The 17,395-nt window shown below is 35.2% G+C and overlaps 1 protein-coding gene and 2 long non-coding RNA genes across 4 annotated transcripts in view; 2 read left to right on the forward strand and 1 right to left on the reverse strand.

Moving 5' to 3' along the window:
• The window catches only part of TBC1D23 (TBC1 domain family member 23), a 64,758-nt gene that overhangs the window by 7,296 nt on the left and 40,067 nt on the right, over positions 1 to 17,395 (forward strand). The window lies entirely within an intron of this gene.
• Positions 4,789 to 16,918, reverse strand: LOC127553998 (uncharacterized). The gene is made up of 2 exons (XR_007951868.1): positions 8,330 to 16,918; positions 4,789 to 5,081 (listed from the first exon to the last, which is right to left on the reverse strand). It is a non-coding gene; the product is annotated as an uncharacterized LOC127553998 (long non-coding RNA).
• LOC127553997 (uncharacterized) lies at positions 5,152 to 8,445 on the forward strand. Its single transcript, XR_007951867.1, has 2 exons — positions 5,152 to 5,515; positions 7,961 to 8,445. It is a non-coding gene; the product is annotated as an uncharacterized LOC127553997 (long non-coding RNA).

The raw sequence follows: 17,395 nt of genomic DNA on the forward strand, positions 1-17,395 counted from the left end.
TATTTTAAGAGCTTTCTCCCTGATCTTTCTATTCTAGTCATTTTCCTTTTAGATATCTTTCATAGGTGCTGAGTATTTTTCCTGTAGTATCAAAAAAGAAAAGAGGGTAATTGAAATACTTTTAAAAAATATATACAGAAGAGAACAGAAGGAATGTGCAAAGGAAAGACATTGAAGCTTTGAAAGTAACATGTTGAATTTATTACTTAAAAGGAAAACAAGTTGTACATAATATTCAGTTTCATGTGGAATCCTATCCTTCTTGTATGTGAAAATGTTCATTTTAATTTAGTGCTTAAATTCAAAAATTAAAATTTTCACAGTTCTCTCAACATTAATATGTTGGTCTTTATGTAATCCCTTCAATATTGACTATTCCCATATTTTGTCATATGTCTTTAATTTATTGAATGTGAAGTGAAATTTCAGTTATTCAAATTGCATTTTTCTTGGTATTAGTCATTTGGAACAATTTTTCATACAGTTGTTAATAGCTTTAAAATGCCAATCTGATCATGTCATATTTTGCCTTAGCCTTTGATTAGCTTTCTGTTGCCTACTGAATAAAGTATAAAATTTTTATCCTGACATTCAAGGATCTTTATCACTTGTGCCCAGTTTATTTTCCAACCTTATCTTAAATTACTCGTCTTGAATGTAGTCTGTGTTCCAGCTAAGAAATGCTTTTCTTCTTGGCTTGTTTTTTTTCATCTTTTATCTTTTGCTTCAGTTGTACTTTTTGTTCCTTTCATTGCTTTCCCTTCCCTCTTGAAATCCATTCTTTCAAGTTCTAGTTCAGTGCCAACATATGAATAAAAAAGCATTTATTAAATGCTTAATATGTACCAAGCACTTTGTTAAGTGTTAAAGAAGCAAATACAAAAGAAAGATAATCCCTGTCTTTAATGCTCTACTTTACATTCTTGTTGGTGGAGATTAAATGGAAAGGGCTCCTGGACTATTTTGATTTGGAAGGTTTCAGGGTTAGAGAGTAGAACCATAAAAGAGTAAATAGTTACACACCAAGAGCATTGACAGAGTTGAAATAATTATGAAAAAAATTTGTTTGGACAAACAAAAATAATGGAGAGGAAGTAGGAAGTTCTAGGGTGAAAAGAGTAAGTCCTCTAGGACAAAGGTTTTGGTCAGAGGGATAAAGCAACTTAGGATGGCTAGGGAGTTGTTGGTGAAGCTATGAATTGGTTTAATGGTTATGAAAAGCAATTTGGAACTCTATTGAAAAAATTAATAAACTGGGCATATCACTGCTATGCTAATATCCCAGAGAGACCAAAGAATCTGTGTGTACAAAAAGATCTATGATAGCTTTTTTTGTGCTAGCAAAGACCTGGAAGTTAAGGAGCTGCTCATCATATGGGGAATGGAATGAATATGAATGCAATAGAATATTATTTGTGTTATAAGAAATGATGAAAGGGAGTTGCGGAGAAACCTGAGAATACTTGAATGGATACATAGTGAAATGAGCAGAGAAGACTAGAACTGATACATAGTGAAATGAGGAGAACTCCCTTATTTAGTAACAGCAATATTTTATTTTATTTATTTATTTTTTATTATATAGCTTTTAATTTGCAAGATCTATGCATGGGTAATTTTTAAGTATTGACAGTTGCAAAGCTTTTTTTTTTTCCAACTTTTCCCCTCCTTTCCCCCACCCCCTCCCCCAGATGGCAGGTTGACCAATACATGTTAAATATGTTAAAGTATAAGTCAAATACAATATATGTATACATGTCCATATAGTTATTTTGCTGTACAAAAAAGAATCAGACTTTGAAATAGTATACAATTAGCCTGTGAAGGAAATAAAAAATGCAGGCAGACAAAAATAGGGATTGGGAATTCTATGTAGTGGTTCATAGTTATCTCCCAGAGTTCTTTCTCTGGGTGAAGCTGGTTCAATTCATTACTAAACAGCAACATTTCAAAATTGAACAACTTTGAAAGACTCAAGAACTGTGACAAGTGTAATGATCAGCCAGGATCCTGAAGATGGATGATGAAAAATACTTTATATCTCCTAACACATGTACCTCTCTTCATGCACTCTAATACATTGTTGGTGAAGCTGTGAATTGTGTATGGTCACTCATCTCAGATTTGAAAAGTAGTAAACACACCTCTCCTAAATCATACCACATCGGAAGACCCAGAAATTTATAGGTCTCCAGAATTATTTCTGAAAACAGATGCAGAAAAACCCTGAAGTTTGAGATAGTACACTCTCCATTCTAGAAGCAGAGCCATACTTCAACACAGAATTAAAAATCAAGACATAGGTTGGGAGGGGGAAAAAAGTAAGAAAACAAAATCTTGACAATAGAAAGTTAATATGGTGACAGGGAAGATCAAAATACAAATTTCGAAGAAAACAAAGTCAAAACTGCTACATCCAAAGATTCAAAAATATGAGTTGGTTTCTGGCCATGGATAAGTTCAAAGTAAAAAATCAAGTGAGAGAGGTAGAAGAAAGATTGAGAAGAGAATTGAGAGTGATATAAGAAAATAATGGGAAAAGAGTCAACAGCTTGATAAAGGAGGCACAAAAAAAATACTAAAGAAGAAAACACCTTAAAAACAGAATAGGCTAAATAACTTTAATAATCTAGTGTTTGACAAATCCAAAGACCCCAGTTTTTGGGATAAGAACTCATTATTTGACAAAAATTTCTGGGAAAATTGGAAATTAGTATGGCAGAAACTAGGCATTGACCCACACTTAACACTGTACACCAAGATAAGGTCAAAATGGGCTCATGACCTAGGCATAAAGAATGAGATTATAAATAAATTGGAAGAGCATAGGATAATTTACTTCTCAGACCTGTAGAAGAGGAAGGAATTTATGACCAAAGAAGAACTAGAGATCATTATTGATTACAAAATAGAAAATTTTGATTATATCAAATTGAAAAGTTTTTGTACAAACAAAACGAATGCAGACAAGATTAAAAGGGAAACAATAAACTGGGAAAATATTTTTATAGTCAAAGGTTCTGATAAAGGTCTCATTCTCAAAATATATAGCGAATTGACTCTAATTTATAAGAAATCAAGCCATTCTCCAATTGATAAATGGTCAAAGGATATGAACAGACAATTCTCAGATGAAGAAATTGAAACTATTTCTAGCCATATGAAAATATGCTCCAAGTTATTATTAATCAGAGAAATGCAAATTAAGACAACTCTGAGATACCACTATACACCTGTTAGATTGGCTAGAATGACAGGGAAAGAATGCAGAATGTTGGAGGGGATGTGGGAAAACAGGGACACTGATACACTTTTGATGGAATTGTGAATACATCCAGCCATTCTGGAGAGCAATTTGGAACTATGCTCAAAAAGTTATCAAACTGTACATCCCTTTGATCCAGCAGTGTTTCTACTGGACTTATACCCCAAAGAGATACTAAAGAAGGGAAAGGGACCTGTATGTGCCAAAATGTTTGTGGCAGCCCTGTTTGTAGTGGCTAGAAATTGGAAAATGAATGGATGCCCATCAATTGGAGAATGACTGGGTAAATTGTGGTATATGAATGTTATGAAATATTATTGTTCTGTAAGAATTGACCAGCAGGATGAATACAGAGAGGCTTGGAGAGACTTACATGAACTGATGCTGAGTGAAATGAGCAGAACTAGGAGATCATTATATACTTCAACAACGATACTGTATGAGGATGTATTCTGATGGAAGTGGATTTCTTCGACAAAGAGATCTAACTCAGTTTCAATTGATCAAGGATGGACCAAAGCAGTTACACCCAAAGAAAGAACACTGGGAAATGAATGTAAACTGTTTGCAGTTTTGTTTTTCTTCCTAGGTTATTTTTTACCATCTGAATCCAATTCTTGCTGTGCAACAAGAGAACTTCTGTTCTCACACATATATTGTATCTAGGATATACGGTGACATATTCAACATGTATAGGACTGCTTGCCATCTAGGGGAGGGGAAAAGTCGGAACAGAAGTGAGTGCAAGGGATAATGTTGTAAAAAAATTACCCAGGCATGGGTTCTGTCAATAAAAAAGTTATAATGAAAAAAAAAAACAAAACAGAATAGGCTAAATGGCAAAAGAGAGACAAAAATTCAAGGAAGATAAGAACTCCTTGAAAAGTAGAATTGGCCAAATGAAAAAAGAAATACAAAAGCTCACTAAAGAAAATAATTTTTTTTTTAAATTTTTTATTTAATAATTACATTATATTGACACTCATTTCTGTTCCGATTTTTTTTTTCCCCTCCCTCCCTCCACCCCCTCCCCTAGATGGCAAGCAGTCCTTTATATGTTGGATATGTTGCAGTATATCCTAGATACAATATATGTTTGCAGAACCGAACAGTTCTCTTGTTGCGTAGGGAGAATTGGATTCAGAAGGTATAAATAATCCGGGAAGAAAAACAAAAATGCAGATAGTTCACATTCGTTTCCCAGTGTTCTTTCTTTGGGTGTAGCTGCTTTTGTCCGTCATTTATCAATTGAAACTCAGGTCTCTTTGTCAAAGAAATCCACTTCCATCAAAATATGTCCTCATACAATATCGTTGTCGAAGTGTATAATGATCTCCTGGTTCTGCTCATTTCACTTAGCATCAGTTCATGTAGGTCTCTCCAAGCCTCTCTGTATTCATCCTGCTGGTCATTTCTTACAGAACAATAATATTCCATAACATTCATATACCACAATTTACCCAGCCATTCTCCAATGGATGGGCATCCATTCATTTTCCAGTAAGAAAATAATTTCTTAAAAATTGGTTTTGGCCAAATGGAAACTAATGACCCCATTAGACATTAAGAATCAAACAAAATAAAAAAGAATGGAAAAATAGAAGAAAATGTGAAATATCTCTTTGGAAAAGTAACTGACCTGGAAAATAGATTCAGGAGAGATAATTTAAGAATTATTAGATTACTTGAAAGCTATAATTAAAAAAAAAAAAAAAAAAGAGCCCAGATATCATCTTTCAAGAAATTTTCAAGGAAAACTGTTCTAATATACTAGAATCAGAGGGTAAAATAGACATTCAAAAAATCTATCAATCACCTCCTAAAAGAGACCCTAAAGTGAAAACTCCCAAAAATATTATAGCTAAATTTCAGAACTTCCAGATCAAGGATGGACCAAAGCAGTTACACCCAAAGAAAGAACACTGGGAAATGAATGTAAACTGTTTGCAGTTTTGTTTTTCTTCCTAGGTTATTTTTTACCATCTGAATCCAATTCTTGCTGTGCAACAAGAGAATTCTGTTCTCACACATATATTGTATCTAGGCTATACGGTGACATATTCAACATGTATAGGACTGCTTGCCATCTAGGGGAGGGGAAAAGTCGGAACAGAAGTGAGTGCAAGGGATAATGTTGTAAAAAAATTACCCAGGCATGGGTTCTGTCAATAAAAAAGTTATAATGAAAAAAAAAAAAAAAACAGAATAGGCTAAATGGCAAAAGAGAGACAAAAATTCAAGGAAGATAATGTTGGAATCCTTACTAACTGCTAAGTAATTAGAGTTGATCTAATCTTACAAGAAGATGTTTTGGGAAGAACCTGAAACAAGGTACTAAGTAGAACTACCCATAATCCCTCTCTCTGGAAGGAGCATAAATAGGCCAATGGGCCAGTCGGAGAGTGCTTGGGAGAGGAAGACGCTACAAGTCGAGATTTCACCGGAATGACATGAAGACTGGAGCTGGCTGGAGGCTGAAGAAAGCAGAGGCAGAGACTGAAGGACCAGACCTTTGGATTTGGTGACATTCGGAGAGAGCTCTTGGAACCAAGCAGAGAGATAGGCCTCTAAGCTAACCGGGCTATATTGGGATAGTAAAACATCTGAACTTTTATCACCTGGCTGCGTTTTGAGAAGAAAAAGCTCACAACATTTTGGCGCCCTGAACGTGGGACAAACAGACCCCCTCAGTGGATTCAAGTGGAAAAGCTCCGATCCTGATTCAAGTGGAAAAGCTCCGATCCTGATTCAAGTGGAAAAGCCTCTGATCCTGATCCAGTGGAAAAGACTTCAACCCAGAAATTAGGGTGAGTGCAACAAAGAAATTTTGTTAGAAGAGTTAAAGTAGAATTTCAGCTAAGATGGGACAGATATTTAGAAAACAGCCTGTTTCTGTTCAAGGAAAATGTTTAGAGAGCATTGTCAAAATTATGGAAAGCCAAGGTTTAATTATAAGTTTACAGCAAATCACTGAACTTTTACAAACTGTAAAGGACATATGTCCTTGTTTCTCTCTTGATAAGGAATTAGATCTAAATGAATGGAAATTGGTTGGAGAGGATCTTTGTCAATTCTATAATAAAAATGGGCCTAACTCAATAATTAATACATATAATGTAATACAATTGGCTATAAGAAGTTATTTAAGTGATAGAATGATGAAAAGGAAAGTACAGGAGGAAGTGCCAACTTTACTAGGTGAAAAGGAGGATGAATCAGATGAGAATGGAGTTAATTACAATTCTGAGTATGATACTTCACAGCAAGAGGAATTAGGTGATTCCACATCTCATGACCCTCCCCCTGCAATTAATCCTTCATGTGTGGAACAAGGGGGAGGGAGAGAGACAGAAACACAGTCAGCTTCTCCTGTAAAGCAGAATTTGACAAGATTAGAAAAAGCATTAATTAAAGCAAAAAATGAAGGAGAAGATATATCTGATTTTATAAATGCATATCCTGTGATTGAAGAGCTCAACTTCTCAGGTCAAAAAGAGAGAAAATACACTCCTTTTAATTTGGGACGCAATAGGCAAAAAGGAGCTGTTGTACAAATCACTTTTGACCAACTAGCTGGTGAAGGTCAGTATGCAGAGAGTTCAGAACAGATTTATTATCCCATAACAGTCTATGAGCAAATTTCTAAGGCTGCAATAAAAGCTTGGAATTCTCTCCCTGGACAGAAAGATGGAAATAATGCTTTCACAAAAATAGAGCAAGGTTCCAATGAACCTTTTGCAGATTTTGTGGGATCCAATGCAAACAGCTCCAATGTAATTACCAGATGATGAGGAGAAATCCCAAAAGTGGTAAATAGAAGAGAATTAGATAGGTTAACTGCTTGGGGAAGAGGATCTGCTTATATTTCCACAGGTGGAAAAGGAATCAGATGGCTAACAATGAGACTGTCAAAAGAACTTTAAAATCTTCAGCTTTCAGTTCCTGAAAAACCAGCAAGAATCACTGGATTCCCTGAGATGAAAAATTGTTGATGAGACTTTTTGCAGTACTTCAGAGCTTACAGGAATTATTAGATTCCTGGCGCATGAACTAATGGACAATGGATTCCTTATGGAAAGATTGTTGACCACTAGCCTGTGTTATATTGCTGTGTGCTTTTGTAAATTATGTATAATGCCTCCCATATTGATGGATTTATGTATACCATGTATATCTGTTACAAAGTTCTGGCCCATATTGATGGATTTATGTGTACCCCCTCAGAAACCCCCTATGTTTTAAAACAAAAGAAAGGGGGAGATGTTGGAATCCTTACTAACTGCTAAGTAATTAGAGTTGATCTAATCTTACAAGAAGATGTTTTGGGAAGAACCTGAAACAAGGTACTAAGTAGAACTACCCATAATCCCTCTCTCTGGAAGGAGCATAAATAGGCCAATGGGCCAGTCGGAGAGTGCTTGGGAGAGGAAGACGCTACAAGTCGAGATTTCACCGGAATGACATGAAGACTGGAGCTGGCTGGAGGCTGAAGAAAGCAGAGGCAGAGACTGAAGGACCAGACCTTTGGATTTGGTGACATTCGGAGAGAGCTCTTGGAACCAAGCAGAGAGATAGGCCTCTAAGCTAACCGGGCTATATTGGGATAGTAAAACATCTGAACTTTTATCACCTGGCTGTGTTTTGGGAGAGAACTATTCTACTTATTTTAAAAGAAGAAGAACACAACAAGATAAGAACTCCTTGAAAAGTAGAATTGGCCAAATGAAAAAAGAAATACAAAAGCTCACTAAAGAAAATAATTTCTTAAAAATTGGTTTTGGCCAAATGGAAACTAATGACCCCATTAGACATTAAGAATCAAACAAAATAAAAAAGAATGGAAAAATAGAAGAAAATGTGAAATATCTCTTTGGAAAAGTAACTGACCTGGAAAATAGATTCAGGAGAGATAATTTAAGAATTATTAGATTACTTGAAAGCTATAATTAAAAAAAAAAAAAAAAAAGAGCCCAGATATCATCTTTCAAGAAATTTTCAAGGAAAACTGTTCTAATATACTAGAACCAGAGGGTAAAATAGACATTCAAAAAATCTATCAATCACCTCCTAAAAGAGACCCTAAAGTGAAAACTCCCAAAAATATTATAGCTAAATTTCAGAACTTCCAGGTCAAGGATGGCAAGCAGCCAAAAAACAACAACCCAAAAAAAACCCAAAAACTCAATTCAAATATAATGAAGCCAAAATAACACAAGATTTAGCAGTTTCTACATTAAAGAATTGAAGGGCTTGGAATATGATATTCCAGAGGGCAAAAGAACAAGAATTACGAAATAAGAATCATGCTGCCCAGAAAAACTATAAGCCTCACGGGGTAAAAAGAAAATATCCAATGACAACAAGGACTTTTAAGTATTCCTGATGAAAAGACCAGAATTTGAATAGAAAATTTGGCTTTCAAATATGACTCAAGAGAAGCATAAAAAGATAAAATAGGAAAAAGAAATCTTAAGGCATTTAATAAGGTTAAACTGTTTATATTCCTACTGGGAAAAATGATATTTGTAACTCCTAAATAGATGTCATTATTGGAACAGAAAAACATACAGAGACAGTAGGTATGAATGTGAGTTGAATATGATGGGATAATTATCTTAAAGTAAAATTAAATGGTAAGAAAAAAATAGACTGAAAAAAGCAGAAAAGAGAAATAGAATAAATCGTTTGACATAAAAGAGGCATGCAAGCTTTTACAATGGATGGAAACATGGGGAAGGTAACAGGGAGCATATGAACCTTTCACTAGAATTGCCTTAAAGAAGGAATAAAAGAAAATTCAGTTGGGCATAGAAATTTATGGGGCAGAGGGGATATAATGAAGAGCAGATTATGGGAGGCAAAAGTCACAAGCAAAACACTTAAATGCAGAGCATGTAAGTGAAATGAGTAGAATCAGGAGATCATTCTATACTTCAACAACAATACTATATGAGGATATATTCAGATGGAAGTGGATATCTTCGACAATGAGAAGATCCGATTCAGTTCCAATTGATCAATGATGGACAGAACCAGCTACACCTAGAGAAAGAACACTGGGGAAAGAATGTGAACTGCTTGCATTTTTGTTTTTCTTCTAAATCCAATTTTTCTTGTGCAACAAGAGAGTGTGTGTGTGTGTGTGTGTATAAATATGAACACATATATTGTATTTATCTTAAATACCATTTAAATTACCCATGCATATGTTCTGTCAATAAAAAGTTATAATAAAAGAAAATTTTTTAAAAGACTCCTGAAAGAAAAAAGAAAAAATGGTCTAATTATAGTCATTATAGTAGAGATTGCAAATTAAAATAACTGAGGTACCACTCCACACTCATCAGATTGACTAATATGACAGAAAAGAAAAATGACATATTGGAGGGGAGGTAGGGAAATTGAAGTTGTATATTGATTAAATCATTCTGTAGAACAGTTTGGAACTATGCCCAAAGGGTTATAAAACCATGTATATTCTTTGATCGAGCAATACTACTTCTAGGTTGGTATCCCAAAAAAGATAAAAAAACAAAAGAAGGACCTCTACAAAATTATTTATAGCTGCTCTTTTAATGATTGCAAAGAATTAGAAATTGAAGGGACATCCATTAACTGGGGGATAGTTGAAGAAATTATAATACACGATTGTGATGGAATACTATTGTACTATAAGAAATGATGAGTAGGATGCTCTCAGAAAAACCTGGACTTAGATGAGCTGATGTTAAGTGAAATGACTAGAACCAGAACATTTTATACCTTAACAATATGATGGTAAAATTTTGAATGAGAGCAATTTTCAGTAATACAGTGGTCAAAAACAATTCTGAAAATTTTATTTTAAAAATGAAACAACAGTTTGAATGCAGATCAAGTATTACTTTTTTTTTTTTAACTTTTTTTTTGTGTTTTCTTTCACAACAGGGGAAGTGTTATGCATGTTATGCATGACTGTCTTTGTATATATAACATCTCAAATTGCTTGCCTGGAGTCAGGAAAACTTGAGTGATAATGACTAAAAAGCAACATTGAGATGTAGAGGACAAGGAAAAGACTGAGTTATCTTTATTTTCTGAGTCAATTGTACTCTAAATTCTTCTTTTGACAGAATTGAAGGAGAGGGTGAAGTGGAAAGTTTGAAAAAAGAGAAAGTGTGGAACAATCCCCAGGAGAGTGGGCATTAAAGGACTGCCTTTCTGCATTGAAGACCTGATTGAAATGAAATAAAAGAATTTACCCAGTTAGGATTGCATGAGCTAACTACTGGGCTTATACTCCAAAGAGATACTAAAGAAGGGAAAGGGACCTGTATGTGCCAAAATGTTTGTGGCATCCCTGTTGGTAGTGGCTAGAAACTGGAAATTGAATGGATGCCCATCAATTGGAGAATGGCTGGGTAAATTGTGGTATATGAATGTTATGGAATATTATTGTTCTGTAAGAAATGACCAGCAGGATGAATACAGAGAGGCTTGGACTTACATGAACTGATGCTAAGTGAAATGAGCACAACCAGGAGATCATTATACACTTCAACAACGATATTGTATGAGGAGGTTTTCTGATGGAAGTGGATTTCTTTGACAAAGAGACCTAACTGAGTTTCAGTTGATAAATGATGGACAGAAGCAGCTACACCCAAAGAAAGAACACTGGGAAACTGTAATGACCGCGTATTTAAAATCAGCCGGAGTCAGGAATTCAGGTTAAGGGAAAAATCTTCAATCTTTATTGAAGTGAAGAGGTGAATAAGGATTGTGATAGCAATATGGGCAAGAAAGATTGCGATAGCAATATGGGCAGCTGCGACAGGAAGCCAGCTAACAGAGGGGGATCTGAGCTGAAAAGTAGTTGCAATGGCAATGCAAGCAATCTCTCCTTCCCCTTCCTTTTCCACTCCCTTGCTTCCACCCACCAAAATCGTCATTTCCTATACAACACATCAGGACTTGCACAAAGAGTGGGCGGGGGCCATTCTTTCTCCAAGCATATATATTAATAGAGTATGGTCCAGTTACTATTTAGCCTCATGTGCTTGGGACCTCAGTGCATCAACTCAAGCCTTAGCCCATTACAGGAAACGAATGTGAACTATTTGCATTTTTGTTTTTCTTCCCGGGTTATTTTTACCTTCTGAATCCAATTTTCCCTGTGCAACAAGAGAACTGTTCGGTTCTGCAAACATATATTGTATCTAGGATATACTGCAACATATCTAACATATATAGGACTGCTTGCCATCTAGGGGAGGGGTGGAGGGAGGGAGGAAGGGGAAAAATCAGAACAGAAGTGAGTGCAAGGGATAATGTTGTTAAAAAATTACCCAGGCATGGATTCTGTCAATATAAAGTTATTATAAAATAAAATAAAATTAAAAAAAAAAAAGGACTGTATGAGCTAAACATCTTTTAAATCCCTCTCATTCTCTCTATAAACTAAAAAGCAACATTAAGATGTAGAGAACAAGGAAAAGACTGAGTTATCTTTATTTTCTGTTTAGTCTCCTTGTGGGCTCTTACCTGGACTGTGATAGCTTCCTAATTGGATTCATAGTTGTCATTCCTTTTCTTCTCTAGTCCTTTCTCATACAGCTGACAATTTTTCCATGGCGTGAGATTATGCCCATCTTTTGGTCAGAAATATTCATGGATTCCATTTACCTCTGAAATATATAATCCTGGGCATGTCCTCAGAATTTTGCCTTATCTAAGAAAATAGCCATGCCATTATGTTATAGTGGCACTAATATTCAAACCTAGATCTGAATTCCAAATCCAGGATTTTCTGACTTTGTATATATAAATAAATGATACATTTTACAATGTAGGAACAAAGGAGAGATTCAGACAAAATGTTATAGAAAAATTCAAGATGGGAAAAAATTTTTTTTCCAGATTGTGGGGGGAGAGAGCTTTGGGAAACATCTATCTCCTGGGTTTGTTGTGAGGGTCAAATGAGAGAATATTTGTAAAGCACTTCGTAATCCTTAAAGTACTATGTATGTATTGTAGCAAAGCTAAACTAAGTCATGAGTCAGTTGCTAGTTCTTCTCACCTGGGAATACATTCCAGAAATAGACAATTAACTGCTTAGTTCCTTTGCCTTTTATCACCTTCTACATTGTATTATACCTATTTGTGAGTATTGGAGATGTTAATCCTCCACACTGGGATTAGAGATGACCCTTCCCCAAATAAAGCATTTATGACTGAAACTGTGTGAACAGATTTGTGTACAAATCATCCTAAAACATTTAAAGACCAGGCCCCTTAGTAAAATAGGCCAGGATCATGGATTTATTTTGAAAGTTACCCACATCTTGGGTTATATACTAGGAAGAAACTATTGGCACAAATACATTGAGTGTGGAAATGTTTACAGTGGGGCTTTGAAGCATGGACTATTCCAGAAAAGGCATGCTAGACAAAAGAAGCAGAGAAAGAACTAGAATTTTGTGGTGTGCTTTTTCTTTACTTCTCCAGTAGAAATGTAAAATGGACATATGTTTTAAAGCTAGAGGATTTTTGTTTCTGGGAAAGGAAAAATGGGAGGCAGAAATGAAATATAAATATCATATGGAGGGAGAATATTTCAGGCAAAATGACTAGCCCATAAAAAGAGAGATGGGACAGAGAAATAACATTGTCTTGATAGAAGACATTGAAGGTCATTGAAGATGTGGGAGTGAATGTGATTGTCAAGGGAAGATGGCATATTCACATAAAGAGAAGAGAACTACAGACAGAATCTTTGAGATCTATTTTAGGGACTCCAGAGAAAGAGAGTGAAACACAAGTGGATTAAAGAGATTGAGGAAACCAAGGAAGTGTGAAATCAGAAAATAAGGGAAGATTGTTAAACCTCAGTACTTTTACATGCTGGAGAGGTCAAGAGACATGAAAAAAAGCCATATGATTAAGGAATAAGAAGGTAGTTGGTAACCTTTGAGAAAAGCAATTTCATTAGAATCATAGAGGAAAAAACAGATTGCAAAAAATTACACAATCCTAAATGAAGAGGTTACCAGTGATTGAAGAGACTAATTTGACACTTTGGAATTTAAAAGTCTGGCAGGGAATGGAAAGAAAAAGAATGGAAATTTAATGAAGTAGAAAGCTGAGGAAAAGGTGCTTTTTAGAAGTGAAGAATTGAGAGTTTGTTTATAAGAAGATGTTAAGGAATAGTGAGATAAGGGTACTTGGAGGGAGATTTGAGGCAAGTAGGATGATTTATAAAGTCTTGGCTGAGGAAACAATGTAGGGCACAGGTAGGTTGATTTTTGTTAAGGAATAGAAGGCGTTATCTATTCCACTGAGACAAGAAATAAGGAAGAGACAGTTGGAAATGAAGCTGAAAGGCTTCATGGAGAGAAGTTGAGAAAATTGTTGTCAGAAAAATAACTTCAGTCTTTGTAAAGTAAGAGGCAATATCATTTGTGGGAATAAAGTTGGAAACTATCGATTTTGTAGTAATTATTTGGAGAGTGAAATAGGGAGTCAGTAAGAGTAGAGAGAAGTAGCACTTGGGGAATTACCAAAGGTTTTCTTATAATAAATTTGTACTATTTGAAATGGACTCAACTTTGTGATTTTCTACAATGATGCTCAGCAACCAAGGAAGCGGTAGGAATGGAGAAATTGGATAGCAGAGGTTACCTAGAATTGAAGATGGTGAGGGTGGAGAAAGAGGAGACAGTGTTTCTACATGATGCTTATTAAAGTGAAATGAAGTATGTGTATTGTATTCCAGATCCACTCGTGATAGTTCCAATCTTAATTTGTTTTTCTTCTGATGTGTACTCTTTATCATAACTTTTTTTAAATTTTGAAATATGAAAACTTCTTTTTTAAAAATAGCTTTTTATTTTTCAAAAAAAATGCCAAAATAATTTTCAACATTCATTTTTGCAAAAGGTCCCTCCCTTTCCCAACTCTCTCACTTCTCTCCCCTAGACTGCAAGCAATCCACTCTAGTTTAGACATATGCAATTCTTCTAAACATTTACATAGTTGTCATACTGTGTAAAAAAAAAAAAAAAAAACAGACCAAAAAGGGGGAAGGGGAGAACATGAGAAAGAAAAAAAAAAAAAAAACAAGCAACAAAACATCACCACCAAAAAAAGGTGAAAACATCATCATGCTTTGATCCACATTCAGTCTCCATAGTTCTTTCTCCAGATAGCTCTTTCCATCACAAGTTTATTGAAATTTCCTTGAATCCACCTCATTGTTGAAAGAACCAAGCCCATCACAGTTTGCTCAAACTCTTATTAGATATAACACTTTAGTAATCATAAGCACAAAACTGACATTCTGCAAGATTTTAATTAATGCATTTCTTTCTCCTCCCTTTTCCTCTTCCTCCCCCATTCTTGACTATAGATGTGAAAAGTGTGTATGTGTGTATACACATACACACACTCCATAACATGTTTTAGGTGTTCATTTAAAATTATATAAATCGTATCTGTATTGCATCTATATTGAATATTGTATCAAGTTGGTTTATTAGAATTTTGTGAATTATAGCATTAATTAGTAATTCTTCTCTAAAGAGATCAACATATTGAGAAATTATTTGATATCTTCAAACCAGTTTATAATTAGAAGCAAGTTAGATTTGTTTTCATTGACAAGAATAAAAATAAATATTTTTCAACATTACAAAGGACATCAGCAATGATACTAGTTTTCTGATTCCAAATGGAATACTCCATTCTTTAATTTGTTTGAAAGAATGTTTACAAAATGTTACATAATGATGAACTTGTTGTTATTGATGCAGAATCCAAACTCTTAATTAAAGATACTGAAAATTATATACTGTAAAACTGTAAAATTCAGAACCCTTAGATGGGCTGATTTTTCTGGGTAGCTGACACTTTACCTTTTTAAACAGCAAAACTTCTCATTAATAATTTTCAAGAAAAGTAATCTTTATAGTCTGTAGATGGTCAGTTGCACCTGAACCAGTCTCTAAACCTATGGATGGTTTGAAGTGGAAAACACCGAGCCAGAAACAGGACAGTCAGGAATAAAACTGTTCAATTTCAAATTGAGGAAAATTGTAGTGGTTGTTTTTCATTCTCAAAGAGGATCCTGACATCAGGGAGGTGATGCTGTGACATGCAAGTGAATTGGATTTAGTGGAAAGCTGTGCAAGGTCACCTGCTCACTTTCTCCTCCGGAGCCATTGGGTCCTGTGGCCAGATATAGATCAGGACTAGAGATGGCCCTGGATGCAACAAGAGAGCTTGGTCTTTTTAAGCTAAGGTCTTCAACTGGTTTTAGTTACCTCAATCAAACCTCCTTTTTCAGCTAGTCAAAAAAAAAAATCTAAATAAATGAATGAATGAATCTGGGAAGGGAAGAGTTTCAGCACCTCTGGCCAAAGCAGAAATGACTGCTATTTACATTCAATCTAAGTTAGTCAGGACCCAATGACCAAATTGGGCTTGGCCTAGGACCTGTTGACCAATTTGAATCAGATTGGTTTTGCTTTAAGGCCTCCTTAAGATCTAGCCAGTAAAGCCCAAAGTAAAAATGCTTACAAGCTGAAGTTCACTTTTCTGAGAAATGCTAATAGTTTCTTTTTATTATTATTATAGCTTTTTATTTACAAGATATATGCATGGGTAATTTTTCAGCATTGACCCTTGCAAAATCTTCTGTTCCACTCCCCCACTCCCTCCCCCAGATGGCAGGTAGACCTATGCATATTAAATATGTTAAAGTATATGTTAAATACAATATATGTATATATATCCATACAGTTATTTTGCTGCACAAAAAGAATCGGACTTTGAAATAAGTTAAAATTAACCTGAGAAGAAAATCAAAAATGCAAGTGGACAAAAACAGGGATTGGAAATGCTATGTAGAATGGTTCACACTCATTTCCCAGAGTTCTTTTGCTGGGTGTAGCTGATTCTATTCATTACTGCTCTGTTGGAACTGATTTGGTTTATCTCATTGTTGAAGAGGGCTACATCCATCAGAATTGATCATCATATCACATACTTCACATTTTGAAGTATATAATGATCTCCTGGTCCTGCTCATTTCACTCAACATCAGTTCTACAATGTAAGTCTCTCCAGGCCTTTCTGAAATCATCCTGCTGGTCATTTCTTACAGAACCATAACATTCATATACCACAATTTATTCAGCCATTCTCCAATTGATGGGCATCCACTCAGTTTTCAGTTTCTAGCCATCACAAAAAGGGCTGCTACAAGCATTCTTGCACAGACAGGTCCCTTTCCCTTCTTTAAGATCTCTTTGGGATAAAAGCCCAATAATACTGCTGGATCAAAGGGTATGCACAGTTTGATAACTTTTGGGGCATAGTTCCAAATCACTCTTCAGAATGGCTGGATGTATTTCACAATTCCACTAACAATGTATCAGTGTCCCAGTTTTCCCATATCCCCTGCAACATTCAGAAAATGCTAATAGTTTCATTCCCAGCTGTCTCTTCCTTATTTCTTGTCTCAGTGGAAGAAATAATGCTTTTTATTCTTTGCTATGGGATAAATCATTCTACCTGTGCCCTACATTCTGTTTCCTCAGCCAGGATCTTATTCAAGGAAATCATCCTATTTGACTCATTTGGTTTATTACTGGCCTCTTCAGCATATCTGCTACTTTTGGCTCACAGGTCCTTGGGGAAAATGGGGAAGGTCCAACAAATATCAAAAAATTTGTTAATTTTTTTGCTGAGGCAGTTGAGGTTTAGTGACTTGTCCAGAGTCAAACAGCTAAGTAGTGTAAAGTGTCTGAAGCCATATTTGAACTCAGGTCTTCCTTACTTCAGAGCTGGTGCTCTACCCATTTCACCACCTAGCTGCCCCTAACAAATATCAGTTAATGTGAAAATCATAAATCACTCAAGAACACCTGGTGCTGGTCAAAACAATACATTTTGACAGACAGTAAGATCATCCAGAAGGTGAGCACAAAGGATTGTTTTTATGTCAAGCTCAAGCCCTTGCTTTTCTTGCTGGGCCTTAGCTCTGGAAAACGGGATATCTCCAGATATCACAGAGTATTATTGTGTCCTGAATAGATAACATTCTCTGAAAAAAAAAAAAAAGTTTTTCCTTAATTGGAAGGGCCTTTTTTT

The sequence above is a fragment of the Antechinus flavipes genome, chromosome 3 (assembly GCF_016432865.1).
Source record: "Antechinus flavipes isolate AdamAnt ecotype Samford, QLD, Australia chromosome 3, AdamAnt_v2, whole genome shotgun sequence".
In the NCBI taxonomy this organism is placed as follows: Eukaryota; Metazoa; Chordata; class Mammalia; order Dasyuromorphia; family Dasyuridae; genus Antechinus; species Antechinus flavipes.